This window comes from Schistocerca serialis, chromosome 2 (assembly GCF_023864345.2).
Source record: "Schistocerca serialis cubense isolate TAMUIC-IGC-003099 chromosome 2, iqSchSeri2.2, whole genome shotgun sequence".
Classification (NCBI taxonomy): domain Eukaryota; kingdom Metazoa; phylum Arthropoda; class Insecta; order Orthoptera; family Acrididae; genus Schistocerca; species Schistocerca serialis.
Window position 1 is genome coordinate 375,081,720 of NC_064639.1, and position 18,922 is coordinate 375,100,641.

Genomic DNA, 18,922 nt, shown 5'->3' on the forward strand with positions numbered 1-18,922 from the left:
GAGGGAGGTCGGTCAGCGTGCTAATGGCTGATCTCTTCTCATAGCCTTCTCTTCCCTGTCATTCCCAACTGGCTGCTGGTGCTGACTTTGCACTGTAACATTCCTCCTCCCCAAAGCGATGGATCATCATCGTATATGGAGCACGACAACGGGGGGGGGGGGGGGGGGAGGCAGCAGGAGCGTGGACGCTCTGATGGACCGGAAGCTGCAGCTGCAGGGGATGTCAGACTTCCGGTCGTACCCCACCATTCTGACTTCACTCTGGTGGAATCGTCCCCCAGAAAATGCCCAGAAGTGAACGCATCCACATCCTTAGGTCCATACCACGCCGTCGAAGGCGTCGGCCGCTGCAATGTGGGAGGGTCCAGCTCCATCGGTAGGAGGCGGAGAAGTCGAAGGCTCCGTCTCCATAGGGTGGTCGCGCAGCGTCGTGAGGACACCCTCTGCCAGCTGCTATGGCCACACTGTCCTCGGGATCTGTCAATCTGTGGGAAGAGTTACAGGAGGATCACAGTGCACATGACAGTGGCGAATTTGATTGTGATATCGGCGCTGCAGTCCGTCAGGCCCTGAAATGAGATACATGCATGTGTCAAGTCGACAAAAGATCTAGCCTCGTGCCCACCGTGTGCTCTCGCTAAAAACCCTGAAAAACACAATATCATGCAGCGCGAAGCGATACTTGCGACCTTCCTTTGGCGCCATATGCCGGGGGGGGGGCAGAGGGGGGAGCAGGTGGCAGCGTCCGATAGCGGTGGCCGTGAAGCAATCCGGCTGGTGATGGCCCATTTCGTGGATGCGAACGATATGAGACGAGAAACAGTTGCAATGCTGGATCCAAGGTGTATGCGATGCAAAGTATTGCCATCTACTGCTTGAAGGTTCTGACAAAACGTGCCGCTTCGCCATTTGACTGTGGATGGAACGGTGCACTAGCTAGATGCTGTATGCCATTGCGTTCACAGAATGTTTCAAATTCATTTGACATGAACTGAGGACCATTGTCCGACACTATGACTTCAGTCAAACCTTCCAGGGAAAGAATAGAGGGCAATGACTGAACTGTGATATGTGACATTGTCGAGTTCATTGGCACAGCAAAAGGAAACTTGCTGTAAGAGTTTACCACAATCAACAATGAATGTTCGAAAAAGTTCCCACAAAGTCTATGTGCTCACAATGCCACGGTGATTGCGACTTAGCCCAAGCAGAGAATTTTTGTGGTGGAGCAGACTGATTTACCGCGCATGCGCGTCAGTCTGACGTCATCTGTTCTATTTGGGTGTCCATACTCTGCCAAGTACAGTGTCAACATGCTAACTTTTTTGTACAAACAGGCCCCCAGTGTCCTTGGTGCAGTAACTGCAACACTTATTTTTGCAAAGGTTTGGGGATCAACACACGTGACTGTTCACTGTCATTTTGAACAAGAATCACACCTTGCTGTACAGCGAGGCTATGCTGACGGGCAAAGTATCGGCACACTACAGAGTTCTTTATGCTATGCAAGGAACGAAGCCAAGATGTGGGAATGTATTTTAGAAAATGTTCAGATCTGGGTCAGCGTCCGTGGCCTGTGCAATTTTCTTCTGGTTCAGCTGAAAAGACTGAGGCAATTCAGAATCCTAAACATCGATGTGACAACAAGATGCAGTAGAAGTGTTGAAATCTGTATCAGGGCCAATTGGAAGACGTGAAAGTGGTTCAAACGGCTCTGTGCACTATGGGACTTAACTTCTAAGGTCATCAGTCCCCTAGAACTTAGAACTACTTAAACCTGACTAACCTAAGGACATCACACACATCCATGCCCGAGGCAGGATTCCAACCTGCGACCGTAGCGGTCGCGCGGTTCCAGACTGAAGCGCCTAGAACCGCTCGGCCACCCCGGCCAGCACGTGAAAGTGCGTTCACATTACCATGTTGGGCTGTCGGACGATACACAATCTCGTACTAGTATTGAGACAACAACAGAGCCCATCTTTGCAATATGTGGTCAGTTCTTACAGGAACCAGACTCATTGGATGAAACAAGGACTGTAATGGCCTGTGATCCGTTACCAAGTAGAATTTTCTGCCATACAAATCGTGGTGGAATTTGGTGACACCATACACAATAGCCAGTGCCTCTTCCTCTATATGCGAATAGTTACACTGAGCTTTGGACAACACTTTTGATGAGAAAGCAATAGGCCTGTCTTTATCACCATATCTGTGTGGAAGCACTGCAACAATTCCATAAGAAGAAGTGTCAACTTACAACACAACTGGTTTTTCAGGATCAAAGTGAACCAAGCGTCTATCACTGAGCAATGGATCTTTAAGCTTTTGAAAAGCGTCTTGGCTCTCATCTGTCCAAACAAAGGGTACGTTCTTGCGACGCAAACGATACAATGGAGCTGCGATTTGTGCAGCATTTGGTATGAACCGAATGTAATAGTTCATTTACCCTAAGACTGACTGCTATTCTGTGACATTGTGAGGAACTGGCAGGTCCCGTATGGCTAACAAATGTCACTGAAGAGGATGTACACCTTGACTGTTTATGACACAACCAAGATACTGCAACTCAGGTTTAAAAAATCACACTTGTTCAGTCTACACTTTAGTCCTGCATCGGATAACACATGAGACAAAGCACGCAAATTTGCAATGTGTTATTCACCATATAGCGGAGATAATGAGTCACAGATAGGCACAACAAAAGACTCTCACAATTACAGCTTTCGGCCATTAAGGCCTTCGTCAACAATAGAAGGACATACGCACACATACACACACACAACTGCAGTCTCAGGCAATTGAAACTACAAAATATTGTACATTCCATTTTAGATTTTCCTTTGTTTGATCAACATGTTATTCAGATGAGCGATCTGCTATGGCAATATCGTCCAAATAGTTTGAACAGTTTGGTACTTGAGCAGTCAGCTGTTCCAAATACCACTGGAAAATGGTGGGTGCAGAAGCATTGCTAAAAGGCAAATGCAAATCTTTAAACAAGCCCAAATGGATGTTCACAACACACACAGTTTGAGATTCTTCATCTAGTGGTATTTGAAGATATGCGTCGTGCAAATCAAGTTTTGAAAAGTAGCGACCAGCACCTAATCTGTCCATGATATCCTCTGGGCGTGACAATGGATAAGTATCAATCACAGTTTGTGGGTTGATTGTAGACTTAAAGTCAAGACAGAGGCGAATGCGACCTGAAGGTTTGAGGAGCAAAACCAATGGACTTGCCCATCGACTAGTTTATATGATCACAATAGCTCCGCTATCTTTCAAGTCTTTAAGTTTCAGCACCCACATTGTCTCATAATATTAAGGCCAGGTAAAATTTCGGCTGAGCATTGTCTTTTATAGTAATATGTGTAACAAAATTGTTTACCCTTGCCTACACCTGCAGAAAAGCGTGGAGGGAATTCTTTCAGCAAGTTAGTTACACTGTCTTTGGCACTGAGATGATGTTTGGTTTGTGGGACACTCAACATGCTGTCATTAGCACCCACACAAAGTACCAATTTTTACACGTCAAATTTGTATACAATCCAATCTAGTCACTGTCAAGAATGATGATGATTAAATGATGAGAACAACACAAACACCCAGTTCCCAGGCAGAGAACAATCTCTAACCCAGCCGGGAATTGAACCCGGCACCCCCAAGCTCCAGAGGCAGCGATGCTAGCCACTAGACCACGAGCTGCGGATGTCTTTGGCACTGAATGCAGTCACTGACAACACAGTGTCCTGATTTTTAAAGCCAAAAGAAGTAAGGCCAATTATGTTCTCATAATCGCGTGAATGTAGCACAATGAAAGTCATTGTTCATGTACGCGAGCGACACATGGCAGGCGAAGTACATCTTCCAAGAATGGGAATGTCTTGTCCATTATAAGCTGTCAGGTGCGTGGTAGTGTTAGACAGGCGTGGGGAATCTAACGGTTCATACGTGTTTCGATTCAGCAATGTAACAGAGGCATCTGTGTCCAACTGAAATTACACACGTTTCCCACTAAGATGCCAATGAACAAACACTTTGTTGGAGTGGCGTAGCACTGGAGAAACTGATCGCTTGCGCTTTGCCAGCACCTGTTGCAGGCTTTGAATACACTGCATTTATTACATGGGCCTTCTGACTACATTTTTGTGAATGGGCAGATTCGTACGTATGTTCTGCTGCAAATATATATAGAATGCACACGACCTTTCTTTCCACAAGCGCAATACTGTGCTTGTCTGCGCAGGCACTCTTGGCGTTTGTACTGTGAATAGTACTGAGGGCATGACTTAATTCTATTTACTGATGTAGTCGCCTGCTTAGAGAACTGTTTACTCGACTTGGCACGCATGTGCTGTTGCTGCCTGCTGGGCCAGTCGTGAGCAAGGGACGGCTCAACCCAACAAATTGGTGGCTGCTCAAATTTGTTGGCCGCTATGGTACCTGAATCATACTGATCTAGAATTTGCACTGCATGATGAAACGATGGATTTGACTGGCGAAAAGGCGGTATGCCACTCGATGCTACAGTTGATGCCGTTTGCACTGCGTTTTTTGCTTGGTTGGCGAGTAACTGCTGCACCATGTTTAGAAGGATTGCGAAATGCTGTGTCTGAAACTGGAACATATGTGTCAGCTGCGTTGATTCTATCACCTGCAGTTGAGGCGCCTGAGCAGGGGGTGAGAGAGGTGGGTTGCTCATTTTGGAGTCGGCAAATGCAATAGCCAGACAATACAAGCAGTAAAATAAGCACACAAGCAAAGAAAATTTCTGCAACGCCCACCTGAAAACACTGAATGGGAAAAACACTGTAAGAGGCACTGTTAAAACATGTAAGCACACGCCTGCAAAGAAAAGACAAGGTAGAATTAAGGCGGCAGCAAAACACGAAAACAAAATCTGTGGCAGCTGGTTGCTCTTGGTTCGCAGCAATAACTGGTTGTTGCTATGTTATTCTTTCACCTTGTCGCCAATGTTGGTGAATCTAGGAATCCTGCATACTTGGTCTGCTAGACAAACAATCAAACAACTCGTATTAATGAGTTTTATTACAAAAGACAATTACTATTTCTCAACTTTGGTATGTGTCGCAAGCAAAGGGCGACATGCAAAATAATGTCTTCTTCAGAATAGGCAAACACAAGTCTGTGCTACGAAGGAAGTCCTAACAAAGTGGCTAATGTTGAAGCTGCTCTCGAAGTGGGCTCCACTAGTCGGGCGCGGCGCTTATGTCCTCTTCATATAGGGGCCAATGCTGCTGTGTTGTCGTGTTGGAGGGAGGTCAGTCAGCATGCAATTGGCTGACCTCTTCTCATAGCCTTCTCTTCTCTGTCGTTCCCGACTGGCGTGCCGGCCCTGACTTTACGCTATAACACTTAGCAGAGAGATCATTGAATGACCATCAAGGTATCTCTACCACTCCACTCTTGATCAGAAATGTAGGTGGGTGCCAACAGAATAGTTTCAAATCAGAGGTGTTCGTGATAATACGAAGCCAGCTACTCTTCCATGAATTTTTTCGATGTCCTCCATCAGTCCCATCTGATACAGATCCCACACCACACAGTAATACTCAAGAAGACGGCAGACAACTGTGGTACAAGCACTCTCTTTAATAGTACTGTTGTACTTTAATTCTTCTACTAATATATAGCAGTCTTTGGTTTGCTTTATCCACAACATTATCTATGTGACCTTTCCAGTTTAAGTTATTTATAATGGTGATCCCTAAGTTTTTAGTTGAATTTACAGCCTCTATATTTGTGTGATTTATTGTGTAACCGAAATGTAGTGGATTTCTTTTAGTACTCATGTGGGTGATTTCACACTTTTCATTGTTTAGAGTCAACAGTCACATTTTTCACCGTACTGATATCTTGTCTAATACATATGGCAATTGGGTTTGATCATCTGATGAGTTAACAAGACAGTAAATGGCAGCAGCATCCGCAAACAATCTGAGAGGGCTGCTCAGATCGTATTCTATGTCGTTTAAGTAGATCAGGATCAGCATAAGGCCTATATTACTTCCTTGGGGGACACCGGACATTACTTCCGTTTCACTCGATGTCTTTCTGACTGTTACTATGAACTGTGGTCTTTCTGAACTATAACTGAAATTATAGTCACAGGATACTAAGTTTTCTTCGTGTTGTGAAGTGCACAGTTTTACATTTCTGAACATACAAAGAAACTTGCCAATCATGAGACCACCTTTGAAATCTTATCAAGATCTGACTGAACACTTGTGCAGCTTTTTTAAGGCAATGTGTCTCTTAAATAACTGTGTTAATTGCAAAAAGCCTGAGGTTGCTATTAGTATTGTCTGCAAGATAATTAATATACAACATGAACAGTAAGGGTTCCAACACACTTCCCTTGGGCACACATGAAGTTATTTCTACATCTGATAATGACTTTACATCAAAGACAATACACTGCATCTTCCATACCAAAAGATTTTTAATGCAGTTACAAATTTCAAATATTACACTCTGTAACCATATTTTTGACAATAAGCATAGATGTGGTAATGAGTCAAACACTGTTTGGAACTCAGGAAATACTGCTTCTACTTCACTGCTTTGTCCTTAAGCTTTTCATGTGTCATGTGAGAAAAAAGTGTGAGTTGGGTTTCGTATGGTCGATGTTCTCGGAATCCATGCTGGTTGGCATGTTTATGTTTGAGATACCTGATCGTATTTGAGCTCAGAGTGTGTTCTAAGATTCTACAACTAATCGATGCCATGGTTATTAAAAGCGTAGTTTGGTGCATCACTTCTACTACCCTTCCTGTAAATGGGTGTGACTTTAGCTTTCCCACTATTCGTGGGATCTGCGATGGATTGTAGTTAGAAGATGGGCTAACACAACCACAAATTCAATATAGAACCTGACAGGAATTTCATCAAGCTTCAAAGCTTCGTTCAGTTTTGACAGTTTGCGATGTTCCTCAACACCACAGGCATAAACACTTTCTTCAGTCATTTTTTCAGTGGTACACTGATTAAATTGGGGCAATTCTCTTGGTTTTTCCTTTGTAAAGGTACATCTGAAAACGGATTTAATCACTTCAGCTTTTGCTTTACTACCCTCAATTTCGGTTCTCGTGTCATTCATGAGTGACTGGACTCTAACTTCCGTGCTACCAACATCCTTTACATATGACCAGAACTTCTTAGGGTTTTGTGAAAGATCATTTGATAGTATTCTGTTATGGTAGTCATTGAAGGATCCCTGCATTTCTCTCTTGACAGCCAATGTCCTATATTTTGTTTAATGCCTATTACGCAGTTGTCTGTATTTCTTTAGAAGTTTCTTTACAGCGACTGTATACCATAGTGAGTCCTCCTCATTTATGAACTGTTGTACTGGGTAGATATCTATCCAGTGCATGATCAAATGTTCTTCTAAACTTGATCCATAGTTACTCTGTGTTCCTGTCTTATACGTTTCGAGTTCCTTGTTGAGATATTACAATATTGATTTTTTATCTAATTTACTAAATATACATATATATAAATATATATATTTTTAGTTGTGCTTAGTACTTTGGCAATCATTGTTGCCACAACCACATCATGGTCACTGATACCTATTTTGATGTGGACATCCTCAAAGAGGCCTGGTCTGTACATTGGCATTAGATCTAATACATTTCCGTCATGAGTGAGGTTCTGAACTATCTGTTCTATGAAGTTTTCAGGGAAGGCATTTAGTAATGTTTCGCAGAATTTCTTGTCACACTCGCAACTAACTAAACTGTAATTTTTCATATTTGAGTGTTCAATGTCAAGTAAGGCCTGTCTGTGTTTCTTCACATATTTTCCCTCTTCTAAGGACTTAAGTCATTCTACACATTATCAGTTTTGTTTGACAGTTTTGCGTAATCAGCAATATATATTTCAGTCAAGATTTTAACTTACCATTAAAATCTTTAGTAGACTTCTATTCAGTTATGGTGTCTGCAAAAACGGATTTCTAAAACAAATTTAGTAGGTTATACACTTCAACAATTAGTTTCTATTCAAGAAAATATACTCCAGTGCTTTCTGAGTTCAGATCTTTATTTCACTTTCAGAAACAAAAGAAACTTTCTGTTGATTAACTAGTGTACTTCATCGCAAATCTAGTTCATTGTCCTTAAAAGACAATTAGATTACTGTACTTCCATTCACTTTTTTCTGGAGAAAATGTGAGAAAAAGGCTTTCAGTATTCTCATTTCATGAGCCATACTAGATTGAAATACCAAGTGATCATCAAGTGACCGTTGATGCAGAAATAGTCTTGTTTATAAAGTTACTGATAACTTCAGTAACCATTAAATCAATAGAATTCTGTGGACAAACATACTGCATCACTTGCAGAACCAGATGGGTTGTTTTGACGCGAGGTGACGTGACAGCCAGTGTGAATATGTCTTTCCCCACAAGCAAGTTTCGTCTTTGACTTTAGTGGGGCGAACATTGTCATTGTCATCCGAGCTTAACCAATTTTCTCCACTCACTCACAGTACAAAACAATACGGATTTTATACTTTTGCGTCTTCTTAGTAGTAATTCACACTGGCTGTTCGGTCACGTCACGTCACGTCAAAACATTCCACAATGTATTTCGAATGGCGGCATTCACACAGATCGTCAACGGAAAATCGCATCGCGTCAGTTCACGTCTAGTTACGTCAAGGTTTCTCGGGGAGAACGTTAAGGCAATGGTGTCGTCTGTTAACATCCGAAATTAACTTGCATTTGCTGTGCTCACTCTCGTTATCGTAATTGATTTTGTGCTTTTGTGTTTTGTTATGTTTGTTTTATTATTGGGTCTTGTTTTAATAGCAAATATTGCATGACGACTTGTATTTTTTTTTTTCTTTTGATGAGTGGCTGTACAATCTCTGGGTAAATTGAGGGATAGGTAGCTGACGAATTGTGTAACCATAGTTTACCTTGGAATTCTTGTTATATGAAGCCACTTTAATCTCTGGTTAGTTATTCCTGGAACAGTGTTGCCATCCAGTTGAGCTGGCAATAACTGGAGAGCAATCTGGGTATTTTCGGGTGTATCACTTATTATTCATATAATTGTTGGCTGTAGTAATAACGTGTTTAATATGAGCTATAAGCTTTCATGGCCGCAAAACTATTCGCTTGAGGATAATTTGAGGATGGTTGATACTGTAATTGAGTACAAGAGTGTAGTAAAAAACATGAAAACTAATGCTGTCTCGTACAATGAAAAGATTAGTGCAAAATTTGTAACTATAATTGTAAGGTACTTGTATGTGTAACATAACGATTTGTCTTGAAATTATTTAAAGGATCAGGTATTTGTTGTTTGGTCAGTAAGACATCTTTCTCAGTTTCTGAATAAAGTAAGAGATAAAAATATGCAATTATCAGCTCACAAACAACTTCACATAGATCGGCAGAGCAGCTACAACCAATGTACGAATTTTTTATTTAAGAAGGAAGCGAAAATATTATGCCCAAAGAAGGTAGCAGAGGCTACAGAATGGTGATGTAAGCTCCAAACACACAATTTGATAAAGTTGTCAACAGAAGTCAGTTCTACTCAGATGCAACATTTCTGCATCTACATCTATACTCTGCAAACCACCGTGAGATGCATGGCAGTGGGTACATCTCTCTAGAAAAGATAATATTCCATCAAATGCAGCTATAGATGAATTGTAAAAAAGTGCATAATCTAGTAGGAACTGTAAAATGCAACTGTAAAACAGCTGGTCTTTTCAAAATCTCCAACAAACTGTGACAACACAGATATCACTGAGATTGATCCAGTAGACACATCTAAGAGGTGTTACTGGCTAACTGGCTGTTTTACTTACATCTTGGAATGTTTAGTTCGTTACAGCAGCAATGGATACTCTACAAAAAGTACATTTGCTGAATTATTAAACGCTATTTGTGCATCCACTTTTGCAGTTTTTGGGAATACACAAATCCTATTTCTATAACACGATGATTATTAACAATTATGTCTGCAGTGTATATGAAGAGCAAGATGCCAACATTTACAATGAACAGCCATAATCTTTTTTATATTGCTGGAGGAGGGTTGAACCCAAGGCACATATTGAAACTGCTGGCTCTTGTTATTGTATCTCACCCAAAATGTTCGAGGAACGGTAAGTATTCCATATATAAGTATACCTTGTGCAATCACCTCTAGCAGTTACATGTAATTTGGGAGAGGAGGGGAAGTAACTGGAGATGTGACATCTTTGCTGCATTCTTTCTTCTTTTCCACAAACATCTGAGCTTAAAACTCTCCATTTTGTTTTCAGAATAAAAATATCTATTCTCAAAAGTGAAATAATTAACAGAGTTGCAGATTGTGCTGCTTCAAAAGTAGCAAGAACCAGAGAAAGAAGGAAGAACTGTGTCGGATAAAAAAAGAGCATAAAGCTCAACACTAGGATTAGAAAATAAGAACTAAAAGAAATTATTTCAGAATAAAAATACACTGCTCGCCACTGAAGACGCAACACCCTGAAGGCAGTATTCAAATCAGGTGCCATTTGCAGCAAGCATTTGTGGCGACGAGAGGTGCACATGATTAGCATTTCAGCACAGGCGCACAGCACGGGTGCCAGTAACGCCACCTGCAAGTGTTATATAAAGTGGGAACAGACGACTGTGTGGAGATACTGAAATTGTTCTTTCGTATGGTTGTTCTGCATAAGCAGTTTCAGTATGTCTTGTAGAAGACAGCAAGCGTCTTTCAAGCACGTTTCGGAGTTCGATGGAGGAAGAATAGTTGCTTATAGGGATTGCGGATTATCCTTCATAGAAATCGGTGTTTGTGTCGGACGGAACCAAGCAATTGTGATGCAGATGTAATCGCTGGATGCAGGAGGGAATGACGGACCGACGGCACCGATTGCATTCACCTCGTTGCACCACTACATGCGATGACAGGCATATTGCATTCATGGCAGTCATGGATCGCTGTGCCACATTAGGAACTTTATCACAACAAATTCGGTCTGTTGCGCAACAAGCAGTGTCTGCACATACCATTCGGGTCGTTTGCAGCAGAGTGGACTATCCACCAAGGTGTCCATTGCTGCGTTTATCACTGAGTTTATCACTGGTGATTGCATCAGCAATGGGGTGATGAACGACCGACACGAACAACATGTGTGCAGAATTGGTTGGCGCGTCAGTGGACATTCTAAATCTAACTGCAAAATCATCTTTTGAAGGAATCAGTTCCTTCGAGTTGTGGTTAGGTAAGAGGTCGAGAATAAAACATTTAAGTGTAATAGGTTACACATGGTATGCCCACATCTGTGTTGGAAGAAGACAGAAAATGTATGAGACAGCTCTTAATGGTTCTCTCATGGGGTACGATGGAAATGAGTGTTACAGAATTTTGGTGAAAGAAGAAAAATAAAGTCATTCTTAGCAGAGATGTAATCGTCCGTGAGAGACTGAAGAAGACACTGCTGATACCAGAGAATAGGAACATACTATCCTCACTCACCGACAGCTGCAAAATCGCTCAAACCCGCATGGCTAAAAGACTTTGTAATGCTATCTGAAGAGATGACGAACAAATGAAGTACCAAAGTCATATGAAGAAGCTGTAAACAGTACACAAAGTGTTCACTGGAAGCAGGATATAAAAATGAAATGAAGGCACTACAAGAGAATCACACATGGAAATTGACTACTATACCAAAAGGAGCAAGAGTTTTTCGTGTAAAGACTAATCCCAATGGGAGTACCGAGAAATACAAGGTAAGAATTGTCGTCAGAGGGTTTAATCAACTCAATGGTGTAGACTACACTGAAACTTTCAGTCCAGTAGCTATACTGAGCACAACTTTTTTTAATGTTAGGTGTTGCTGCAGCTGAAAAGATGCCTCTGATAACAGTTTGATGTGTCTACAGCATTCGTGTATGGAGAAATATAAGACATAATACATATGCAGTAATCAGAAGGGTACAATGACGGCACAGATAGAGTTTGCAAATTAAGGCGAAGTTTGTATGGACTTACGTAAGCCTGAAGATGTTGGAGTAGACGTTTTGGAGCATTTCATATGTCAGCAGGTTTTGAGCCAAGTGATGCAGATGCTTGTTTACATATCAGAGGAGAAGGTGACAAAAAACTTTAGTGGCTCCTTATGTAGACGATGGGTTAGTTATGGCGAATGATCAGCAAGATGCCAGCAAGTTTGTTGATGAATTCAAGATCACTGTGAAACTAGCATCGTATTTTCTTTGACCTGAGATAAAACACTTTGATGTTGGTGCAATCAAGTCAGCAAGCCTATGCAAAGAAGATTCTGGAGCGATTCAATTTTCAATAATGCGAACCTGTCTCGACACCAATTATAAAGGAGCAAGATACATTACAAGTAGAAAGCAAGGATGCAGAGATGTGCAACTTTCACTACCGACAACCAGCTGGAAAACTAACGTAGCTGGTGCTTGGAATGAGACCTGACTTCACTTACAGTGTGATTTAAGTCTCTCGAGCTCTCAACTCGCATCAACAGAAGATGTAGTAAGACTAAAGCAAGTACTCCAGTATGTAACAGGTACATGTGACTTAGGCATAATATATCATCCAAATTTACAGAATGGCATATTTGATTGCTGAAACGATGTGGACGTTGGAGGATACAACTAAATTGGACAGTTGACATGTGGTGTAGTTATTACACGTGCAGGTGGAGCTGTCTCATGGCTCAGCCAAAGATAGGCAATGACTGCCGCATTTACAACACAAGCAAAGCTGGTAGTTGCAACCGAAGCTGTTAAAGAGATAATTTATCTGTGTAGACTTTCTAGAGGAATGAGAAAGCTGATGGCAGTTCCAGTCCTTAAGGTTGACAATCATGCAACGGCGAAACTTGCACAAAATCGTGAGTTCCATCATCACATAAAACATACAAAGACAAAGTATCGAAAGTGGACTTAGAAATTCAGCATGTTTCAACTGAGGATCAGTTAGCAGATACATTGATGAAGCCTGTGGCAAAACCAAGACTGTTAGTTCTGTGTCATAAACTGGGTCTTTCATGTTGGTGTGTTTCTCATTTCCTCCTTTTTCTCTCAATTAAACTAGAGAAAGTGTTACCGTTATATATGTCTGTATTTAATAAGTATCAAACAACGCTGGCAAAACTTCTGCTACAGAGACAAGAAATTTAACTAATGAGTTTATAGAAGTGTGTTCTTGTGCAATGTGAAATAAATGAAATGTTCATTGCAGTAGGTAAATCTTTCATCCCAAAACAAGCAAATTCAACATTAATTTCCCACAATAATATTTGTTTAATAGTTCATAATGACCTGGCTTTCGGTTTCTTTTTCATGAGATAACTTAATACCAAACAGATAGTCCAGACAACTTCATCGGGATTTCATAGCTGAACAAAGATTATTACGCAAAGATATGTGAATTTTATCATTACATCAATACAAAATACAAGCACAATGTAATATCCAAGAGACTCTGACAAATAAATCTTATATTACAGTATATTCAAATATTAAAACTGTATGAACATATAAGCCAAATATGTTGAACAATACAGTAATGGCACAGGCTCCTACACCATATGGAAAAACTGGAGAATGTGACGAACAGGGCGAAAATAGGGTGGTGTGAAAATTTTTAGTAGTAATAACAAAAATACCTAAATAAGTTAATTTTTTTATAACCAGAAGTCAATTATTTTGTTTTACAATTAATGGCCAAATTCTGTAAATTTATATTTTCTCTCTCGTTTGAGTCCGTATTAAGTTGAACTTACTTACATGTTGTCAAGATCTACACACTTCTCTTAGGTGCTTCTTCTTCCAACACCGCAAAACTTTTCATTCTTGAGCGTGTAGGTAATGTAATTCTCATTTATCGGACTTCTTCCTCATATACAGGCGGCAGGTGTGACATGACCTCTTTGTGGGGTGTGGAAGAAAATAAAAAGGCACTGAGAGAAATTATTATTCAGATACCATGAAAGCTACTACCTGCATCTCATGTCTAAACACAACCTCTCTATGAGAACTCAAGACATAAGGTGACAAAAAATTGAATGAGGTCTTTATCATTTGTTCTCGCCTTCTTATGATGCTACTGGCTATAGTGGTTTTGATAGCATAAAGTTTGATGTATTTTGTGAAAATATCATAAAGAGCTATTATGGATTTGACACCACCTTTTGCTTTGGGATATGTTCCTGCGATCTCTAGTGAAACCATTTCCAGTGGGGCTTTGCTTAGTATGGGGTGTAGTTCTGTAAACTTTGACATATTGGATGATTTTGTTCTTTGGCAAACAGCACACTTTCTTAATATTAGTGCAGCACTTCGTCATAAATTAGGAAAATAACAAAGTTTGGAAATCTTGTCTGTACATTTTGTTACTCTGTAGTGTCCCCAAACTTCGTGTGTATGTTTAATAATTTCGTCGATATATTCCTCTGGAAGGCATACACGCTAATGGTTAGAACGTTCGTGATCCCTGTGAAACAAAACGGCTGATACTATTTATTTATCTTGTGGTTTGCATTTCCGTTGTAATATTTTGTATTACCTTTTTCCACCTATCGTCTCGGTGTTGTTCCATTCCCATCTGTTCACAAAATTTTTTGTAGTCTGATTTTTGTGTACTATTTTGCATCAATTTTGTTCAGATTTCTGAATCATGTTTAGACAGTTCACTGAACTCGTCTAGTCCCTTCAGCAACCTGGATAATGCATCTGCAATAATATTCTGACTGGCCTTTATGTATATGATTTCAAAATTAATCTCCTGCAAGTAAAAACACCATCTCGCTAGTCTTCAGTGTAGCAGGTTACATGTTAACAGAAAAGATAATGATTGGTGATCACAAACTTTAGTGTTTTTCTCCAAAGAAAATACTTGAATTTCTTAAACGCCCAAATTACAGCTAAACTTTCCAGTTCTGATGCGGAATATGATCTTTCTGCCTCTGATAAAGTTCTGCTGGGAAGGCTGATGACTTTGGGTACTGTTTTTCCATCTTCCTCTTGCATCTGGAACAAACATGCCCCCAGTTCCTCAGACGATTGTGCTTAAACAGAAGTCCTTAGACATGTCAGGATGACTCAGAATGTTTGCTGATATTAATGCATTTTTAATTTTGGTAAAGTCCTCCTGTCATCTCTCATCCCATAATCAAGGTTTATTCTTTCTAAACAGGTTAAGTAGGGCATCGCTATTCAATAAGCTGCTGTGGTATAAATTTTCGGAAAAAAGAAGTTAGTCCTAGATATGCTTTCAATTGTTTTCTGTGCCTTGGTGGACAATTACGTGTGGCATCTAGTTTCTTTGGGTCTGGTAATAAACCCTGTTCAGATATGATAAGTACTAAAAATTTTACTTGCTTTTTGCCAAAGTTAGATGTCTTTAGATATGCTGTTACTTTGTACTCTGTAAATCCCTGAAATACCTTTTCCATTATACTGATCTGTTCTGCCCAAGTTGATGTGGCTATTAACATATTGTCAACTTAAATGGTAACTTTACTGCGCAATTCTGGTCCTAACACCCTATCCAAAACTGATATAAATACGCCTGCACTAATGTTTAAGCCAAAGGGTAGAACTTGAAATTCATACCTCCTGCCATTACAGACAAATGCTGTGTATTTTCTACTCGCTTCATGTAACTTTATATGCCAGTATGATTTTTTAAGGTCGAGGGTGCTGAAATATTTGGTGATATGGAATTCTAACAATTGTTCATCTAAATTATCTTGTTTTGTTCTTACTGGTACTAGGATTTTGTTTATGCCTCTAGCATCTAAAACTAGTCGCACTGATCCATCAGGTTTGCTAACTGGTACTGGGTGTTGTGTGATGTCCTTAGGTTAGTTAAGTTTGAGTAGTTCTAAGTTCTAGGGGACTGATGACCATAGATGTCAAGTCCCATAGTGCTCAGAGCCATTTGAACCATTTGCTAACTGGTAGTATTAGGCTGCAATATGGTGAAAATGATGGATGTATGATCCCCCATTTGAACATTCTATTGATTTCCTGCTTAACTGCTTCACATTTTGTCCACGGTATGGGGTAAGACATAACACAAAATGTTTCTTGAGGATAGACATTAAGTCTATGTTCATAATCTTTGATTACTCCTGGATTCTTATTATAAACATTTGCATATTTAAAAAGTAAGTCAGAAAGCTCTTGTAGTTGTGTAGCATCTAGAATATTTGATTCATTCAATTTTTTTTCTGCTAATTGCTGGTTAACTTCAGTGTCGGCCTCATGTTCGTTATCACACTTGTTCAACAAACACATTGTGGGATATGAATACTGTACAATGACATGGGCTTCTGGGTTTGCTTTGTCATGCCTCTCTGATGTGGTAAACAGGATGATAGAAAATCTTTGGACCTTCACAAAAAAATGGCACTTACCATTACCTATGTCTATTTTAGTTTTATAGGTTCTAAATGTATCCGTACCTATCAAGCAGTTGACTGTAAGTTTGTCTACTATTAAAAAATTACACTGCACAGAAAGTTGTTCAGTGTGCAAGGTGATAAGAGCTTTGTGTTTTACTAACTTGGTTTTACCGCCAGTAGCGGTTTGCACTTTGCAGTTTTGTGCTGTGAAAAATGCTTCAGACATTAAATTAGTCGTGGACCCAGTATCAAGCATTAACTGCGTGTCTATACCACAAATTTTCACTCTGATTACTGGTTGTACTCGTTCTTCCAGTGTATTTTTCGCCGATTTTAGTTCATGTTTTTGTAGATCGTCCTTCATGTCTCCTTGTTCATCGAATTGTACGAAACACGTTTGAAAATTTGATTTGCCCCCATCGCTTAAAAGGTCTATAGTATGGGGCTCAACTACAGCTGATTCAGGTTTTCCTGCGGTGCAGTCTGATCTACTTCGGTACACGGGACAACTTCTGTTAGTTGTACTGTGTGATTGTTTCTCCAGTGTGTATCATTTCCAGTTCGCGATATGCTTTCTCATGTGTTCATATGGCTGTCGTTAAATGTTGCCATATTGCGATTTTGCTGAGCAAAGGTTGGCTGCGGTACGGCGTGATGTACATTATTGTTGTTGCCCCGCACAAGCCACTGGTATGGCTGACTCATTTTATTTACACATGGTGCATAATTGTGAGACCAAGGATGTAAATTAGCTTGTGAATGGTAATCATTCCTGTTGCATGGAAAGTTTTGTTTAAATCTCTTGTTCCTACCATTTCCATTCCCATACCCATTACCATGGTTAAAATATCTTTGCGGTTGTGCGAACCAGCTTTGCTGTGTGTTCGTATCTGGCTTTTTGTATTAACTATTTAAGATATGTTGTTGTGGTGTTTGGCTGTCTGACGCCCTATTTGTTACTACTTTCTCTTCATATAGTGAGTCAATTGAATCTAAAATGGATAGAAAATATTCTGTGTGGTGCTCAGGTGCAGTAATTAATTTTTCACGAATGTGTGATGGCAAACGACTTTTTAAAATTTTTAAAACATCAACGTGAGAAATAGGATTCTTCCAATAATTTGTTTTATAGAGATACTTCTCAAAATACCCTCACAAGCTACCGTATTTGCTATTAGAAGGGGCAGGGTTAAAAACCTCTCGCCTAAGTCTCACCTGTACGGCTTCTGACCAGTAATTGTCAAGAAATGCCCTTTCGAATTGTAAATACGTGGCACAACGCTCAGTTACCTCGGTCGCCCACAAAAGTACATCGCCTTGTGTGTACCCAACAACAAACCTTATCTTTTGCACTTCTGTCCAATTTCTAGGCTACACATGTCGAAAAGCACTAATAAATACAACAGGATTCATCTTCTTACCTTCACTCGTAAATGTTCTAAATTGACAGTGTCTTAATAGACCTTCGTTAGCAAATATAGTGGACAAACTGTTTGCACTTTGTGCTGTGTTTACATGGCTGTCATAATTTTTTACATTTCTCGTAGTTACTGGTTCTGGTGTCATGGCATGTAAACTTACACTTTGGGGTCGTTACTATTAGAATTGTTTGTAGGGTTTGCAATGATCTGTGTGCATACATTACTTTGGTTTGCTGTGACTGGCACTTTAATCATGTGTACAACTGCATCAGTTTCACCCAAGTAGTTGCGTGTCCTGTGCTCTGTAGCCCTCAAATTGGTGTTCACTTTGTCGATAATATCATTTTCCTTTTGTTGAATAACCCTCTCAATTACATCATTGATTAATTTACATTCCTTCACTACCTTTTCCGCTGCAGTACTGGTTTTGTCTAAAGTACCTGCTTCAGCTTGTGAAATTACGTCAGATAATGCTTCAGCTTGTGAAATTACGTCAGATAAATTTTTATTAATTTTGTCTCTTTCTTTTTTTGGCACAGCCTGATTCGATTTCAAGTGATGTTACTTTTAAAGTGAGTTCATCTATTGCTGCTGGTATATTTTCGTAATCCTTATGCAGTTTGTTTACTACGGCAGAGATGTTCTTTACTGTGGAAGTTAATTGTATTTGCGTAGTTTCCAAGTTTGTGTGTGTCTCTTTTATCGCTTTTATTTGCTGCTCTACTGTATCGTTATGTTTGTTAAGAGTGAGCAATATCTGTTTTATTTCCGTAACGTCATTGGTTACTTCGGAAAGTACATCTTGCTTTAGCTGTTTTTCCATGTCTTTAAATTTTACATTCATTTCCTCGTGAAAATTCTTAGTCAAATCACTGATGTGCTGTGTGACTGTATCCTGAAAATCTTTTAAAACTTGTTTCTGGTCTTGCTTTATTTTGTTCATGTCTTGTGTTACTAAGGCAAGGTTTTGCGACAAACTGTCAAATTTTGTATTGACGTCCGTTCACAAATTGGTGTTTATATTTTTTTTTATTTCTGCACGCAAATTGGTGTTTGTATTTTGTATGTCTGCATGCAAA